Below are 20,603 nucleotides of genomic sequence, written 5' to 3'. Positions count from 1 at the left end.
AACAAGAAGTCTATACCTAGTATGATATCAAAATCCCAAATCTTTAACAAATTCAAATCTACTGGAAACACAATTTCTTCTATTAAAATCATGCATTCCAACACCACCCGGTGCGAATGAGACCAAGTCCCTATCAGAGTTTGCATGCTCAAGGGCATGCATGACTCCTTGGTACTTAATTTACATAATCTACTGCGGTGTATGATATAAAAGAGTGCGTAGCCACTGACTCTATTAATGCATACATGCACGTATTTTGAAGCAAGAGCGTACCTTCAATTACTCGCGGGTCCATTACCTTCAATTCACCTGCTCGACCCTATCATGTTGCGAGCATCAGGAAGTGATATGCCCTAGCGCGTTGCAATTAAAACATACCATTGGCTTTCTCTAAGTACCATTGGTCTGGGAAATAGGCGTGGTCGCAATCATTTCTATCTTTTGTAGGAAATTTCTTGCAATGTGTCCCATCTCACCACAGTGATAACATCCCTTCATAGCTCTAGCGGCCTTACACGGAGAATTCCATTGGTGAGGTTTGTGGCAATAAGGGCATACTTTTAACTCTTTCTTGAATTTATTTTCCCTTGGATTGCTGAACCAATATCCTTGCTTTGACTCCATCTTCTTTTGACCCTCACCTAGCGATTCCTTAACCCGGGTGATCTCCTTGTAATTTATTAGCTTCTTTTCGATGCTTACAACTTTAGCCACCGCCTCTTAGAAGGTATCTGTCTCCGTGTAACTCATCCCTCGACGCACCTCAAGGCGCAACCCTTGAATAAATCGTTCCATCTTATCAGTTTTAGTCAACATGTATGTCGAGATGTACTTCAACAATTTCATAAATTTATCCTCATACTGGGACAGTATCAAATGGGATGGTTGCTTCAACTCCACAAAAGGCCTCCTTGAACTGTTCCCAACTAATTGGATGTACCTGCTCCCTAGCCGCCTCAAACTGAGCATTTTATTCTTTTAATGTCTTCGTTGTTGATCGCCACCATAACCTTGAAGGGAATCACTAGTACGGTAGTATAGGAAAAAACAAATTTTTACTGGTGTATCAAATACACACAGCGGAATATAACATACATGTCATACATAGATTGGGTATTTAAGCAACACGGATATTCAACAATTGAATATATAAATAAATTACATACCTAATGTCCAATGTAAAGTTGGGGTATAGAAACTATTTCTGTACTAAAACCATGTCCATCTCACGATATGGTGGTCCTAGTCGGTCCACACCTAGTATGTAGTAGGGTATCATTCTGGTGACCTCTTCCTGTGCTAGACACAAAGGATCTACGTATCACCGGTGTCTGTGTCTCAAAATTATATGTGTAACTATTACACATATAATTACGATGATATTTAAGAGGAAGAAGACAAAAGAAAAAAGGAAGTAGCGTAGGTGAGAAAGGAGAGAAAGAGGGGCAGGGGCTTTACCTCTATACTTTTATTCAATCTCTCCCCCTTTCCCCTTATCTTCCTTCCCCTCCCTCAATTCAATTTTCTTTTCACGTCCACCGCCCAACCATCCCAATTATGCTAGTAATAATTCATAGGTTACTATGCAATTTTACTATGCATTATGCACTATGTAAATTTTGGCATCGCCTCTTACTGTGTAATCTTTAATTGATTTCACACTATGCACTATTACAATGCACTATGCACTATTACTATACATTTCAACTATGCACTATTGGCAGGGGCCAATAGTCAACATTTGACCAATCAATTCTCGAGACATTTTTGGGCACATGACATCGATACCAAACACAACACTATATGGTGTGTGACATTTTAGATTCACTACTTGTAACACCCCACTTTCTCGGGCATGTTATAACATGAGACAATCTTGGGATAATAAATTTTTTTATTTCAAACTAATGCCAAACCATATTATTCCTCATATCAATCCCAAAATTTTCATACATCTATCTTGAGAAAGAATCGTCATAAACATCAAATGCGGAAGTTAGAATCGAACCTTAACTTTAACATTAACCATAAATAAGGTTATACATCATCATTCCTCAAAACGTTCAGAATTTAAAGTAGCAAAACTTAAATACATGGGCTACATAACATTCAATCATTACATCATGCACTTTGCTAAGTTCCATTTCATTCCTTATTCATCATTGTTTCTGCTCATCCATCTAGAACATTTGAATATTTCAGGGGAAAGCCCAAATTAGATGATGAATCATCTAAGTAAGGGTATAATAAACATATTTCGTGCATGGATGCAATAAGCAAAATGTTATCATTCTTTTAGTTTGAGTCGACCACACCCAACTGTTGCTCCCCATTTTTATAGCCTCTTTACCAGACTGAGATGTATGGGTGCATCCTTGGTAGAATAGCGATGCCAGTCTATAATCCCAAACCCTGTGTAATACATGACCAATAATATCATCGTGTACATATGCACATTTCATCATAGCATGTAAATGCAATCTACATGACATATTCATATCAAGGCATGATAACATGATAAAACCATTTACATAAAATCGGGTTTAGGGTCGAACCACTTACCTCGAACGTATTTCAAGATATCTTGATTCTCGTGCCAACCTTCTAACGTACTCAATTAGAAATCTCAACGTACCCTGGCCATCATATTTTTTCCAAGATATCAATATTCTACTTTTCTTAATTTTCTCATAACTTTTCTCTATTTCTTCCTATTTTTTCACAATAAATCCAAACTAATTATTTCTCAAATATTTCTCTATAATAATTTATAAAATAATTTTTCTGATTTTTTATAATTTTTTAAGAAATTTTACTCACCTTAACTTAGCCTTTCAAGCTTTCTCAGTATACGTGTCATGATCTTGAAACGCGTGCCTGGACAATTTCCTAGATCTGGGCATACTCCTCGAGCCCCAAATTAATTCATAGAATTTTTGAAGATTTTTTTCATAATTTTTCCTATTTTCTTCTTTTTCTTTTCTTTTTTCTTTCTTTTCTTTTCTTTTCTTTTTCTTTTTTCTTTTTTCTTTTCTCTTTTCTTTTTTCTTCCTCCTATGCTCCTCCTACCTGCATGCGAACTGTCGCCATGCCCAACCAACTCCCTCGCACGGTTGCTGCCACCTGGCCCTCGCCGATCGCCGCTACGGCCTTTGCCAACCGCCACCGGCCTTGCTGGACCACGGCGGCCCCTGCTCTTCGTTCACGGCTGCTGCAACAGCAACTTCGCTACCATGGCCGCAAACTACATGTGGCCATGGCCACTGCCTTTGGCTGCCACCACACCTTGCTCTCTCTCTCTCTTAATCTCTTCCTAATTCCCCTTCATCTCTCGACCAAAATCATTGCCAATTTATAGGTAGCCATGGCTTGAGCTACACAAAAAGCGTATATATACACTACAAAAAAAAAAAAAAAAACGTTTCAGCGACAGAAAATTCCGTTGCTAAATTTTTTAGTGACAAATTTAGTGACGGGTACCTTTCAATCGCTAAAAAAGATGTCGTTGAAATTTAGCGATAGAATTTTTTTAGCGACGAAATCAGTGACGGGGGTTGTACCCGTCGCTAATCAGCAATGGAATTAGCAATGAGGTTGACCCCGTCGCTAAATTTTAAATTTTTTATTTAATTTTTTTTATTTATTTATTTTTTAACAACGAGGTTGAGCCTGTCACTAAATTTTAGTTTTTTATTTATTTATTTTTTATTTTTTAGACCCCGTCGCTAAACTTGAATTATTTTGTTTTTTATTTTTATTTTTTAATGACAGGGTGCTAAATTTTAATTTTATTTTTAATTTTTAAAGACGGGGTTGTCCCCGTCGCTAAATTCATCCCCAAAATTCAAAATTCAACACGTGTCAGATGGTCGCGCTAGGATATTACTCCCAACTATTATCTCAAACTCTCTACCGAATTTAAACCCCCAACCTCTCATGACCAAGTTTCGCGCGTGAGCCGGTCGATATGGAAACCTTCTTGTTTATTGATATATATAAAATATATTTATCGTATTCTCTTCCAAATATTTCAGAATTATATTTATACACCAAAATTTCTCAAACTTATTTAATGATATTAATTTTAATATTAATGTTAGTAAAAGGAAATGAATATTAATTTTAATTTTATTTCATTATTAATTCAAATAAGACTTTATTAATTATTATATTAGCAATGAAAAATTATGTTTTTATTTTGATTTTAATTTGTAATATATTTAAAACATTATTAGTTTAATTTTTACTAATATTAATGTTACTAAAAATTATTATGATGATATGTTTAAATGTAAAATTTTTTATTTTCTATTTAATTTTTTTTAATTTTTAGCGATGGGGTTGACCTCGTCGCTAAATTTTAATTTTTTATTTAATTTTCTTTTATCTTTCAGTCACAAGGTTGATCCCGTCCTAAATTTTAATTTTTTATTTTTTAGGGACGAGTTCACCCCGTCGCTAAATTTTAATTTTTTTATTTAATTTTTTTTTAGTTTTTAGCTACAGGATTGACTCATCGCTAAATTTTAATTTTTCTATTTTTTATTTAATTTTTTTTATTTTTTAGCTACGAGTTGACCCTATCGCTAAATTTTAGTTTTTTATTTTATTTTTTTTATTTTTTAGCCACGAGCTTGACCCTGTTGCTAAATTTTAAATTTTTTATTTAATATTATTTTTTTTTATTTTTTACCCATCGCTAAATTTTAATTATTTATTTAATTTTTTTATTTTCAACTCTGTTGCTAAATTTTAATTATTTTCTTATTTTTTAGCGACGGGATTGACCTAGTTACTAAATTTTAATTTTTTATTTAATTTTTTTTATTTTTTAGCTACGAGTTGACCCCGTCGCTAAATTTTAGTTTTTTATTTTATTTTTTTTATTTTTTAGCCACGGGCTTGACCCTGTTGCTAAATTTTAAGTTTTTATTTTATTTTTTTTATTTTTTACTGACGACGTTGTCCTAATCGCTAAATTTGAATTATTTATTTATTTATTTTTTATTTTTTAGCGATAGGGTCGACCCCGTTAGTAAATTTTATTTTTTTTATTTAATATTTTTTTTATTTTTTAGCCCGTCGCTAAATTTTAATTTTCAGCAACTAAATTTTCATTTCTAATTCCATCGCTAAATTTAGTGATGGGTTTTTCATTGCTAATTCTGTCGCTAAATTAAAAAAATATTTAAAAAAATTAGCGATGAAAATTCCGTCACTAATTAACGACGGAATAATTCAGTCACTAAATTCCGTCGTTAAAAACTATTTTTCTTGTAGTGATATATATATTATACATCATATTAATTGTTCAATGCCTCAAATCTTCCTACCCCATATCTCTTACAGATTTTCTTCTTAAATCATGCTGCCAAAATCTCTCCAACTTGCAGCAAATCTCGACCATCTCCTTCTTTGCAACTTCAATTTTTCCTTCTGCTGTCACATGCTTATATATATATATATCTTTATATTACTTTATGATAATAAGAAAAATTACACATTTAGTTCTCAAATTCCATCTCTATTTCACTTGGGCAACTCCTTAATTGCAAATACATCCTCAATCATCTAATTAATTTGCATTATGACATCGAAGATCTAAAATTAATAATTTCAAACTTACTCGATTAGCATGATTTTGCCCCACTCACCGGGCTATTGTTTCGTCCCGAAACCACTTCAGAGTTGATCCTTAGGCAAAACCAGAGCCCTCTTAACGTTCCGTTGACTTCTCGGGAATCCCTTACGATGATTCGATTTTTCAACTTGAATCGAAGCTAAAAACTGTCTTGATTCTGATTTCTTTTAATACCATAAATCCTATTTTAAGATGCTTGTCGATATCATATCAATTTCCTTAGACATCTACGTTCCAGGGCATTCCCTATAGTCAAATCGATACTGATAACTGTAAGAAATTATACTTAAGTCCCAAATCTTTTGATAATTTTACCTATAACCCAACTTAAAATTACTCTTGAACCCTTTAGAAAATTTGGGATATTACACTACTCGCTAGCAATCAAATAACACTGAAACTTTTTGGTTATCAGTTAACCCCTTGACCCATCACCAAAACTTCTCCAAATCCCAACGATATTCTGAGAGTTCCTGAATAACGCCTAGTAGTGGTTCAAGATAGTATAAGTGGTAGTGAAGTCTCACTTCAAGTGAACTTATTACAGTTGACAATTACTGTATGCTATAATCATTTCATCACTTAACGTACTAACTAAGTGAGAGTCATGGAGTGATAAACTCACAAACTCTGTAACTATGTGTCAGACCTCATTAATGTGACTAAATAACACTTTAGGAAACACCTTTCCTGACTTTCAATCTGCCCTGGCCAAGGATGTCATGTCACATCAATAGTAGATCACATACGATGTCCATCCCATCAAACATTAACAAGGGAGACAGATCCTATTCCCAACACCTGTTTCAATATATCAATAATATAGAACCACATAGATGAACATTCACATCTCACAATTGGATAATATGACTCATTAGCAAATCCTGCACACCAATGCACAAAACAATTGTGTCAGTTCATGTCTGAGGATCAACACACCATCGCAACCTGATAAAATGACCATTATCCACCATGCTATGTGATCAGTCATCAGCATCACGTTCGCAACTTGATCGTTCCCCAACCTGATAAAATGACCGTTAAGATTTGAGGGTGATTCGAAGCTTGGCCAGAAAAAAGGGCTTCGCTAGAATCTGGGTTGGGTCAGTATAAAAAATGGCTCCGATCAAGAGGATTGAAGCTATGATCCTCTAAAGGATGAAGGGAGGAAGATGTAGGTTCAAATGGGAGGCGAAATTAAGCTCAGACAAAGGAGAAAAGCCAAAAAAAAATCAGAATTGCATGTGATCGCCGACGAATGTGCGCGAGGGAGAAGATCGATGTGTGCAGAGCACGCGCCAGCCAGTCCTGTGCATGCAGGTGCATAAAGGACATTGAGGCGACGTGTGAGGGTGCCTCTAGGCTGAAAAATTCTGGAAAAAATATATAAAAAAAAAGAGAAAAATAAATTGAGGGTGTTTGTACAAAAAGTATAGGTAAGCACCTTTCGAGTTCTGGGTTTTCATAGCAAACTAGCCTTGATAAGCGTGTAGTCAAAGCATAAGGTGAGCGGTTTTCCCCAAAAGCTTATATATGTTATTATTTGCCCATATTGAGTATGACAGTCACGAAAGTGGCTAAGTTATATGTATTATATGAGCATCCTGTCATATCTGTGCATGTGTTGTTGCATCAATAGTCATGATATTTCATTCGACACGATATTATTGGCATATCGATACTTGTGTCGGGATGGGATGTTGCCCTAACAGTGTAGATGTGAATTCCCCAAGAGTATTGATGGAACAACTTATAGGAGTACCTCGTAAGCAAATCGGGTTACTGCCTAGGGTTCCGTGCTGAGCATTGATTACCAGGGAAGTGACACTAGGACATATGTAATTTGTTCATGTTATTGTATCATGCATTCATGTATCTATTTTTAAACACTTAGATGATTCAACATCTAACTTGGGCTATGATTTTAGAACATTCAAACATTCTAGTTAGGACTTGCAGCTTAGGCAAGGAAGTGGTTGAGATGTGACGACACGTGATGACGTGTTCAATGGATTCCGCGAGTTATTCTTGTATTTTGCTTCTTTATGAAGATTCAAATTTGTTTCAATCATGTTCGAAAACTTATGTTCCGTTGAGGAGTAGTCTTGAAAAATCAAAGTATGTTATGTATTACAAATGATGTTTTGAGAAATCGATCATATAATATTATTATGGTTCAATGTTATGTTATGATTATATCTGAGGTACTCAATTGCTATTTTAAAGAGATGGTTCTCCATGTATTTTATTTGAAGATATGATGTTATACTATGGTACGATTTTCATGTTATTAATAAAGTGAATTCAGTTATGTACCATATCAGGTTTTGATTATTGTTTCTACATTTGTAATGATATGTTGGGGGATTTTCTTTGAAATACGGTACTTAAGGTGTTATGAAATATATCGTGTAAAGAGAATGTATATTTATATATTGAGCCCCAGCATAGTGACAACACCTCAAGAAAAGGGCAAGGCGTTACATGAGGTTAAAGACTCAAAAAGCAGTGGAACTCAAGTCTCGCATTTGACCTGTGCCCTATAAACAAATTAACAAGTTGCAATTTAAATATATTTTGGCTCTCACACACAGTGTCCATTATTATATATAAAAAAAATAAGTCCAATCGATAGACGATGTTCGACACAACTGTTAAACAAAATAATTGTAAGCCACTTGACCTGAACCCATCATAGATTGTCACCCTCATCATCTGGCTAGTCGACGACACACACCGCCTTCCCTTTACTGGACCCCGTGTCATTTGTGTGGTTAGTGGGAATATAGGGTTGAGTCTTGGGACTAAGTAAAGGTAATATGCAATGTAGTAAATTGATAAACATGACATCATAGATAAATATGAAGCGCAGTGTGCATGTAGGCTGTCCACCGCACCTATCTTAGGCTCTTAGTGGCCCTAGTAGTTCCTTCTAAGACCTTATCTTGAGACTCCCATGGTCAGAAATCCACTGCCTCATGCCTAGACACCTTCTCAACATCTTATACAAGTTATGATAAAAGTAATTTACACACAAAGTATATTAACCCTTACCTTAAAATATTTGTCGCCAGTTGACTCGTTAGACGTACTGTCGGTGCACCCAAAATTCCCTTAACAAAATATTTAAAACATAAGGTTCAGAGATTAATTAAATACCCATATACTAAACCCACTAAATTGCCTTGCTACTAAATCCACCAAATTAATTTACTAAATTAGTTCACTGAATTAATTCATTAACCCACTAAATTAACTATTATTCTAAATTAATTAAATTAACTAATTACTAAACAAATTATTTATCCTAAATTGTCTAATGAGAGTTACTTCACTGCCAAACTCTTTCTCAAGCTCATGGCCAACTCCTTCCAAAGTCCTTTCTGCCCTTACTTCCCTTTAATTTCAATTTCACAACCAACTCTCCTATTTATACTCAAATTTCCAATCATAACCCAACTCAATTCATTGCAAACTCAACTTAGTTTATTCACCTCAAAGCCTATCATTTGGTAGTTGACTTAATTTAACATCATTATTTCACTTCCTCAATTTCACATGGTGCTATTGCATCAAAATTTTGAAAAGAAATAAGGCTTTGGCAGACAACAACAGAGGCAGCCTAAGCGGCTGTCGAGCACTAGGTGCCATCTAGTGCCCTGAAACGACATCGTTTGCTGCAATTTATTAATTATTTCTCAAGTTAGCCAATCATTAATAAACCATAATAGATTATTTCCCATAAATCACCCAAAATCACTTTTTATTATCCTATCTTTCCCTTCAATAAAAATTCCTTAAATATCTTACCATAGATTCACAAGTGAATTTAATATTTCATAAAGATCATTGATCATATAAAACCCTCAACAATTAAATACCGAGATTAATTGTTATTCCTTATAAATACAAGAACGTTACATCCTTCTTCTCTCCTGCCACAACCGACACGAAGACAAGATATACCTCACACCCATGACACATTAATTTATGTGCCTTCATCATCGAAATCATCGGGGTTGAAACCATTGTATTAACTTCCCGCTATACAACAACTAGTTGTGGTGAAAATTTAAAAGATATAACCTTATGACGACAATCAAATTTGGCATAATGTCTTGACAGCCAATCCATACCTATGATCAAATCAAAGTCCTTAATAACAAGCACTACAAGATCACCTAATAACACCGTGTCATGCACCCCAATTTCACATTCTCCAATCACCCCACTCCCTAGCAAGATAGCACCACCGAGCATGGTAACAAACAAATAGTATGACAATAGACTCAAAGGAATGGGTACATAGTGCACAACATGCGATGCTATGAAATAGTGCATAGACCCCGTATCAAAAAGTACACGAACATCATGACCATATAAAGTAAGAATACATTGCACCGTGTTATTCCCTCCTTCAGCCTCAGTTGTAATCAAAGCAAATACTCGCCCCTGAATTTGTGGCTTATCTGTAGTAGTGGGGCACTGCGCCGCGTGTAGTAGTAATGGGGAAGGTGCTCATTTTATCCTGGGCATCGTCAATCGCTAAGCAAACCTCTGCCCCGATCTTCCTAACCCCTGACCCCCAAATTGTGGTGGTCGTGTACACATACTTATCGTATGCCCTTTCTGACCACAATGGTAGCAAATGATCTCCCTGTCGGGTGCCACATTAGAAACCTGTGGACAATCCCACCGCACATATCCTAGCTGCCCATACTGATAGCAACCTCCTTTGCTCTTACCAGAGTTTGCTCCCTATTTCCTCTTCTTGCTATTATTCCATGCTCCCCTACTCTATACTGGCTCATTCCTCAACTCGTTCTGGTCCCGCTCAATAGCGTAGGCTCACTACGGTAGGATAATTTGTGATCTGGGCGTTAGCCAATGCATGCTGGATATCTACTCTTAAGTCTTTTTGGAACTTGTTGGCCTTCTTGTTCTCTAGCGTCACTAGCTCTGGTGCATACCTTGCTAAAGAGATAAACTCAGTCTCATACTAGGCCACCTTCTGATTCCCTTGCATCAGCTCGATGAATTCATAGGTCTTCTATTCCCATACCCAAGAAGGGATATAGATCTCATGGAAGATGTCCAAGAACTCAGCCCATGATGGCTCTCAGTCTGCAAACCACTACCTGACAGTCTCCCACCACCGCATGGCATCACCTTCCCCCAAAAGAAAGGAACCAAATTGCACCTTCTAAGCATCAGTGGGACCCATAGTCCGTAGGTGCTTCTCCATTGATGACAACCAATTCTTAGCCCTGGAAACATCTGGCCCCCCATGGAACTCAGCTGGTCACAATGCTATGAAATTCTTCAAGAATGCCCCTTCCTGGCACTACCATCAGTCTCTTAGGCCATAGAGGCTTGACCTTAGTCATTATTATTGCAATCTAACCTTATTCGATTGGTAACCAACACATCAACGACCCGTAAAATACCCGCTAACGTCCCCTACATACCAGAGACATCCTGTCGATGGTCCTCACTATGGTCCCGAGGAAATTCTGGCATCGAGGTAGCCTGACCTCGGCCTCGAATAAGTAGTCATCAGCATCCATGTCGCATGCTCATGATTCCTGCACAATTCAAGGATTAGAACACAAAAGAACTCACAATTGACGCTAAACATCCTAACTCCACCTTAACATACCTATGTGTACAGGTACTAACATGTCCCAACCTCGCTCTGATACCAAGACTATAAGGATCCCCAACACGGCAACCCTTGAGCCAGGGAAGCCGAGGTGGAATCCCTAGAGAAAAGAAAGACATATAAAAACACAACAGAAGCATAATATACATAGATAAGCCGTCAAGTATGGAGGAGACTATACACAACAAGAACCACAAAGCCAATTGCTAGGGTGCTACCATACACAATGATAAAAAGAACAAAACGACATCCTCTCATATCTAAGAACAACAACCACTTCGCCAACGGTCTTCGACTGGGATTGCCCTGTACATACTCTACCTGTCGGATTAGACACTTCCCTTGACCTTCGTTTTTCCCCTACTTGGAATAATGGAGAGCAAAAGTGAGTCACAAGACTCAGCAAGTATAAGGAAACAAAAAGGCAATAAGGCTAGGGATTACCTTGCCCGCATTCTGAACGCAAACCGTGCCATGAACCATAACTCAGACTACACAATAACACATGCAACAATGCACAAATAATGAACTGAGGGCCCACACATAATGTAATACCCTAAGTCATTATGAATAAACTTAATAGTATATTTAGTTTAATTAAATTATGCTTATATGATATGTAATGAAGTTATGTAGTATTTAGTTTAAATAAACTATGCTTATGTGATATATTTATTTAATTTAATATGATACGTAATTAATTAAAAGTATGCCAAAAATTATATATGTATAAGAATGTAAATATAAGTATATATAAGTGTGTAAATATGTAAATATAAATGTAAATATTAGTATATGAATAGGAATAGGTATAAATGTATGCGTATGTATGTATGACATAGATATATGTAAATATATATATATATATAAAAATCAAAGGAAATCTGGAGCAGGCGCACGGCCGTGCCTGCAATCGGCCGATAGTGGTAAGGGGGAGCTTTAAATGCTTCCCAGAGCGTCGGGTATGGCCTCTAAGGCACGTGGGAGCTTCGATTGGACGTTCGCGGCGGAGCTTTGGCTAAAAATAGCCGAGTTCGCGCATGGCCATTCATAAAAAAAATTTACTTCTTAGAGCAGTCGATTGGGGCAGTGTTGAGAGGTTTTGGGAGTAGGGTTTTGATCATTGTTTCATGGGCAACGTTGTTGGAAATTTTGGTGGCCAACGGAGTAGTGAGGAAGGAGATCCAAGCTCGTCGGAAAATCACGCAACTCGTCGGAGCCGCGCCTTCAATTGACGAATCAAGGTATTTTTAATGTTTTTTCTTATTTTTTAAGGCTGTATTTGGAATCAGAGGGTCGGATATGAGGAGGATAGGGGTTTTTTTTTAAGCTCGGGGCAGCCGAGGGGTCGCCGATGGCGAAGTGGCCGCTGGAGAAGATGCCCACAGTCGGGCGCGTGTAGCCATGCGCCCGCGAGTAGGAAGAAGGCGCGTGGCCTTCACGTGCTCGACAGAAAAAGAAAATAAAAAGAAAAGAAAAATAAAATAAAATAAAATAAAATAAAATAAAAATAAAAGAAATAAAATTTTGTAAAAATTTTATTTTAATCTGGAATATTTTTTATGCCTTATTTTGTGAAAAATTTTCTGGAAAATGCTAAATTTATTAATTATTTAAGTGGTTTCTCTGTTATGGAAATAAAGAAAAAATAGAATTTTAATTTGGAAAATTCCAAGAAAATTTTAGAATGTTAGAAGTATTATTTAAGAAATATTAGTGAAGGGAAATTGAATAATATAAACTTTTAAATAATTATTATGTAATAATTATTTATTAAGGGAATTTGGCTATTATGGAAATAAGGAAAAATAGGAATTTAAGTTGGAAAATTTCAAGAAAATTCCAGAATTTTAGAAATATTATTTAAAGAATATTAGTAAAGAGAAATTAAATTTTATGAAAGTCTAGATAATTTTTATGCAATTTTTGAAGAAATAAGGTTTAGAAATAAAGAGAAATTATAGAAATTATGAAAAAAATAGAAATAACATTCTGAAAATAAGTTTATGTTTTAGGAGTCCTTGAGGGTGAGAAGATTGAGAAATAGCCACTCAGCACGATTTTCGAGGCCGACACATCTTTTGAGGCAACTTAGTTGTAAGTATATTGTTTCGAATCTAGTACGGTTATAAATGTTTACCTATTAGAATGCTTACATCATATTGACATGCTATGATATGTACCCAACACGTAGACTGCATCCATGACATGATTATGAAATGCATAAATACATGTCGATGTCATTGATCACCCGCATATGAGGCTGTAGGGAGTACGAACTGAAACCGTTGCCTTACCAAGGGTGCACCCATACACCTAGGCTTCGATAGAGGTGGCCGTAAAAATGGTAGGTAGCCTGAGGGTACAGTTGACATCTACGAGGTAAGACATTGTATACACACATGACATAGCATGATGTACCCTTACTTAGATGATTTATCATCTAACTCGGGTTTGCCCCTAGAACATTCAACGTTCCAGTCGGGACTTGTAGTGACGATACCAAGGTTGGAAATATGTAGTGATGCGAGATGAGGAAATGTGTCATGTTATGATGTAATGTGAATAGTTTAAGAATTTTGTACAATTGTTTTTGTAATAATTTTGTAATAAATAGGAGAACAACGGGCCCCCAGTTTCAAGCACTAGGGGCTGTTCTGCAGAAATCACGTATTTAAGTAAACCAAATCTTGAATATTTTTATACAGGGTTGTAGGTAATTAAAATAGAAGAACAACGGTGAAAATTTCAGGCTAAACAGAGGCCGGATGCGCCCTCACAGGCCCCCGGAAGGGTGGCCACGCGCTGCCCTTCTCTATTTTGCAATCCAAAATTAAAACGGCCATATCTTGCTCATTTTAACTCCGATTTGCTCTCCGTTTGAACCTATGGACTCCTATTTTCATGCTCTACGATCCTACGAGAAGAAAATTAGCTTATATTTTCAGTTTCCTTCTGTTTTGAAAGTTTTCCAGCCAGGTCTCTCTTTCCTTTCTTCTTTGCTTTTTCTTTGATTTTTCTTGCACTTTCTTTCTTTCCTCTTTCTTTAGCTTCTCGTGGCCTTAATTCCTTCCATTTATATAGCCTTTAAATACCCAAATCCTTAAGATTTCACTTGGCCTCCAAGTTACTTATTTTCCACCCAAGTAATCATCACACTTTGAAAATTTTCCAATCTTCTCAAGCAAGCTTCCACTTCCTCCAATCCTAAGCTTCCAACTACACTTTCAAGATAAGCCTTACCATCCTCTTTCCTTGCAAGCAACTCCTAGCCAATTCTAATTCTCCAAGTTTAGACTTTAGGGTAAAAATCAATCATGACATCCTTTGATTTTGATTTCATCTTCTCCTTCAAGCCTTCACTTCCTTCCAATCAATCTCCCTTTCACGTGGCTTTCATGATAAGAACACTCAAAGACCCTTATCTCTTCTCTTCCAAGCCACTCATAGCCTTCCAACTCATGCCACTTAAGACTTTTGGGGTAAAAATCCATCATTACAACCTTTGAATATTTCCTACTTTGATTCTATCTTCCAAAGCAAGCTTATCCTTTCTTCCAATCTCCAAATACTTCTTCATGTGGCTTTAAGATAAGTTCTACCATTCTCTTCTTTTGCAAGCCAAATACAAATCTTCCAAGTCAAGTCTTCCAAGTCTTTTGGTGTAAAATTCCATCATTACAATCATAAGACTTTAAGACTTTAGGAAAATTCTCAACCAATCACATCTCTCCAACACATAGCTTCTAGGATAAGGATTCATCATTTTAATATTCCCATTCATTGGAGACAAGCTATCATTTTTACAAGTTATGATATTTGCTTTTGGGTCCTAGAACCATTCATGTTCACACTTTAATTCCAAACTTTCATTTGAAACACTTTATTGTGTCATCCAAGCTTTACATTAAATTTTGGGGTATTATATTCTCCCCCCCTTAAAATAAATTTCATCCCCGAAATTTCTCTTCATAGCTCACTCGGAATCTATTTCCCTAAGGAAATTTCTCAATATGGTGTCCCCCGAACCCTTTCTTGGCATGCCCCAATCAATATGGTTTGCCTTAACTCTTGGCCTAAGGCACACATTTTTAACTCAGAAATCGAAACATTTCGTTTGAAAATTGGTATCAAGGTTTTCGACCATTTCCCAATTGCCAATTCATGACATACCTTCGAGTCTTTCTAGAATAGCTTGCCAGGTCTGTTCATCAAATAAGAGTGAATCATCAGTCTAGCGACGTAAATAGATGTTCCATCAGGAATCACATCCAATGCCACAGGCTAAAAAGCCTCCACCAGTCCCCACTCTCGGTCAAAAGAATAGGCTCATTCTCGCATTAGCCACCACGTTCATTTTCCCGAGATGGTACTAGATCACATAACCACAACCTTCAAAAACTTTATCCACCATCGTTACCCTGCATTTAGATCCCTCTGAAAGAACAGGCACCTCAAGCAATCATGAAGATCTCGAACTTTTCATATAGATAGCACTGCCAAAGCATTCCCACTACTACATCAACATTTGTGCTAGGGCCAGATCAAATCAGAGCCAATTGCTCACAATAGCTGGGGTGTATAATAATTCGCACACTAAACCGAAGGTCAGGTCAGTAACCAGAATAAATCTCTCTTCCCAAGGCCAAATTCGGGGAACACACATATCCCCATGCTTGCTATCCTAGGAAACACACTTTCCCATATCACACACATGCCCACACTAGGAAGCATTCCACCCATGGTTATGACCTACCCCGACCCATGTATGCAATCATAGTTCCACCACCCCTTTCTCAAACCTCCAAATTCCCAAGCCCACTTAGCACACAATGTAGTAGTTATGACTCCTGGTACCCTCGCTGACTTACTTTCAAACCCATAAGGGTTAGCCAACTCAAATGGCATTATCAAAATTCATAATGTCCACCATAGGTCTAAGAAAAGCAATTTTTGCATGTCTCTCGAAAAGGACAATCTAAACCCTTTGGACAATCCCGGGCTAGCAGTTACCTCTTTCCTCAAGTATAACACTCTTTGTCCTCCCGTTTGGCCCCCAACCAAGTTTCCAAACTTGCAAGATTTTCCAAAATAAAATAACTAGGATAGTTACCTTTTGGTTTGAAGTTTCCTTCCTCAGATTCCCAGGCCATGTCTTGTCCCAAGCCTCGGGCATTTCTTACCTGGAACAGTTATACTCAAAATCGTATGATCAATACTCAAACCTCATCAGTAAAATAATTCCAGAAACATTCATAACCAACTAATCATTGGTAAACCATAAATTAATCACCCTACTATTCCCAAAAATCCAGGTTATTACAACTTACCCTTGAAACCTTTCCCATGTCCCATAATCGTCTTGCAACTCTATTATTCTTAATCGACAATCAATCTTGGCATCAGGGACACTACCCTTTGACTTAAGGTTTCTTCTTTGAGTTCCCAAGTTGTGTATTTTCCCAAATTTTTGAGAACATTAAGTTTTGCCATCAATCCAACAAATTCCAAATATCCATATCCGCAATATGTATTAGGATTTTCACAAACTAGGTACTTACCAAACCTTTATCAGGTTCGTAACCTCAATCCAAAAAATTTCCCGAGTACTTGCTATCTAAAGTCCTCAAAATTTTGAAACCATCAGATACCTGCAAAACATTTCCAACGAACTATGAATCGAAGGTCCTCAAAGTCTAGCTAGTCTCCCCAAGGGTCTCCAACTATCCACAATCAACTGGTAAATCGTAGCCCAAGAACCATAGGATTTCTAGGATTCTTCGCGAGTTTATTTGACCGTCAATCCTAGGTTATCATCACCCAAATATCCTCAAGATTGATATAAGAATTACTAGACTTACCTCAAGTTCGTAATCATTGGTCCCAAATTCCAAAATTCCTAGAATCCTCCAGATTCCAGATTTATCAAGTTCCTGCAAAATAGTCGTTACACAGGATTCTAACGAACCACATATATATGTATCTCCATGACCCAATAGGTCCCCCAAATACTTATTATCAAAACTCCTCGAAGCAATAGAAATAGTGGAGCATTCTCCAATGGTCATTACCAAACTCCTACAACACATAATTATTAATTCTAGCAAACCATAAATAAAAATGTCTCCCAATTCCTCATCTCCTCAAGGTCCTCATTACTGGCTAACTCAAAATGGTTTGGGTCCTATGCAGTTGCCTAAGGCATAAACTATCCACATGTCCCATTCCACTGATTGTACCCAGACTTTAGATTATCGCGTGTCTCTCTTACACGTACCATTTCAATCAAATCATCATGATCATATAACGACCATCCATCTTTGATCTTTCGCCTGACCCAATCACTTAACAAGGTTAGTATCCTCAAATCACTTACATTTAAGAAAACCTCAACCATCAAATTTCCAAAAAATGGTTAAAAGGATTCCACGAAGCCTTATCCAATTTTTCCCTAAAATCCAATGAGTCACCCAAAATAATAGCAAAAAGGCGGTTTAGTCCATTACACAATTAGAGTACTTACTTGTATCACACCCCCCCCCCCCTAACTTACATACTCATTAGATTCTGCCAACGACCGCTAGGCCTCTCAAATGGTTCCATGACCTACCCTGTCATCAAAGTTCAAAGATTAATAACATCAAGTATATACCATAACGTTTCATACCACCGTTTCATCTTCCAAGATCCTCAAAGGTAAGCCATGTAACTCAACCTATTACCAAAGAATCCCAAAGGTTAGTATCACTCGGTAACTATCATATCTCCTGCCGTTGCTTATCCCATAAATACATATAGACATAAAGCAACAACCCATCACACCCATTAAATCTTCAAATTGGCACAGGGTCCCATGGTCTAATATTAACAAATCTCCCAAAGCACAAAATAATTAGACCATCAGATAAAATAGGATACTTACTTACATTTCATTCCAACTTACTCACTCACCAAGTTACCTCGATCAACATGTAACTTGTCTTGTTATCAAAACTCAAGATTAGTAAAACCAACATAACACCAAGCATACCTCAGGATACCACATACCACTATTGTGATTACCAAGAATATCCTCTAGTAACACGTAACCCATCTCGTCATCAAGGCTCCTCAACGGTTAGTAACATTTGCCAACACCATAATCATCATATACTATCCGTTTCAGTTATACATAGACCATTTTCATATGTGCACATGCACATAATCCTCAGTCATGTAAAAAAAGAAATAACAATCATTCTTCAGGTTCATCTATGAGTCCCATCATACCCTCTGGCCAAAGTACCCACAATATTGGACATATCAATCTAGATCAAGACCATACTCAATATTAAACCCAAACCTGAATCCAACCCATTTTGTACATACGTTCCTTAGTCTCGCAAAATCATTGCTCTTTGGTTTCAAATCCACTCCTGCCATAGATCAAAACGTCCTCAAGTTTAGTCAACTCAAATCTTAAATCAAAACCACAAATTCTAGCTCTGATACCAACTGTAACGCCCCACTTTCAATTACACAATGAAGCAATAAGATATTCATTATATGCTAATAATAACCTCGGGCGTTATTGGAAATCCTTTATCAACGAAAGCACGGATCGAACTTGAGTATGCTAAACAGCTAGGATTTCCTCAAGTTTAAATAAAAGTCCGTCATGCACCAACATATCAGAAAGTTATAACAACTTCACAAATACATCCTTAAGTATCTTAACTACTATTTACATCACAATATTGGGATTACATGGGTACACAAATAAAACCAACTCTAAATCACCCAAACACCACCTCTGAATCCTTGCTCACGCTCGAACCTAGAGCCTGAAACACTTGATACTTCTGAAAAAGCTGGGACGATGAATGCCCCAGGGGTAAGAAACATCCGAGTTAGATTATTACATCTAAGTGAGTGGTAAGAAAGAAAGAAACAGTGCATGCAAGAGTAATATGCAGCTTTGCCAAGAGACATGTAGAAATAAGAACAAAATCTCCCAAGATTACAGCTCACCGTAAGAGCACGAGATCCCCTGTGATACCCCAACAAATAGCCACAAATACAAACACCGAGATGTATGTGCAATAGGCAAGATTTGCTCAAACGCAACAAACACATAAGATATAACCTCTCAACCCCCTTACACAGGCACGAGATATCCTCCTCACTTGCCATGTATGAACCCCTCGTCCCCCTTACACAAGCTCGAGACAGCCCCCTTACACAGGCCCACGTGGTCAGCCCCCTAACACAAGCTCGAGATAGCCCCCTTACACAGGCCCACATGGTCAGCCCCCTTACACAAGCCCCGTAGTAGTTCACACATGACAAGCCACCAACTAGCCACAGCCACAAAATGACAATATGTATGATAAGGTAGAAGGAATATGATCACAAGCCACGCACGAAAGATGTTATGGTCAAACTCGATGCAACAAAGTAGAAAGGATATGCTCGAAACTAAGGGAACATAAGATGTAAGCAACAAACCATCCACAAGTGAAAACCAAGAGTGATCAATAGGAATAAGAATCACTCACAGATGAAACCAAGAATGATCAAGAGAAATCATGCACAAGAACGACTCACCTTGATCGTTTTCCCTTCGATAGCACGATTTTATAGCCCAGTTTCAAGCACTAGGGGCTGTTCTGCAGAAATCACGTATTTAAGTAAACCAAACCTTGAATATTTTTATACAGGGTTGTAGGTAATTAAAATAAGAGAACAACGGTAAAACTTTCAGGCTAAACGGAGGCCGAATGCGCCCTCACAGGCCCCCGGAAGGGTGGCCACGCGCTGCCCTTCTCTATTTTCCAATCCAAAATTAAAACGACCATATCTTGCTCATTTTAACTCCGATTTGCTCTCCGTTTGAACCTACAGACTCCTATTTTCATGCTCTACGATCCTACGGGAAGAAAATTAGCTTACCTTTACAATTTCCTTCTGTTTTGAAAGTTTTCCAGCCAGGTCTCTCTTTCCTTTCTTCTTTGCTTTTTCTTTGATTTTTCTTGCACTTTCTTTCTTTCCTCTTTCTTTAGCTTCTCGTGGCCTTAATTCCTTCCATTTATATAGCCTTTAAATGCCCAAATCCTTAAGATTTCACTTGGCCTCCAAGTTACTTATTTTCCACCCAAGTAATCATCACACTTTGAAAATTTTCCAATCTTCTCAAACAAGCTTCCACTTCCTTCAATCCTAAGCTTCCAACTACACTTTCAAGATAAGCCTTACCATCCTCTTTCCTTGCAAGCAACTCCTAGCCAATTCTAATTCTCCAAGTTTAGACTTTAGGGTAAA

This window comes from Diospyros lotus, chromosome 1 (assembly GCF_014633365.1).
Source record: "Diospyros lotus cultivar Yz01 chromosome 1, ASM1463336v1, whole genome shotgun sequence".
Lineage (NCBI taxonomy): Eukaryota > Viridiplantae > Streptophyta > Magnoliopsida > Ericales > Ebenaceae > Diospyros > Diospyros lotus.
The sequence above is the reverse complement of the archived record's forward strand: the minus strand, read 5'-3'. Positions refer to the sequence as shown.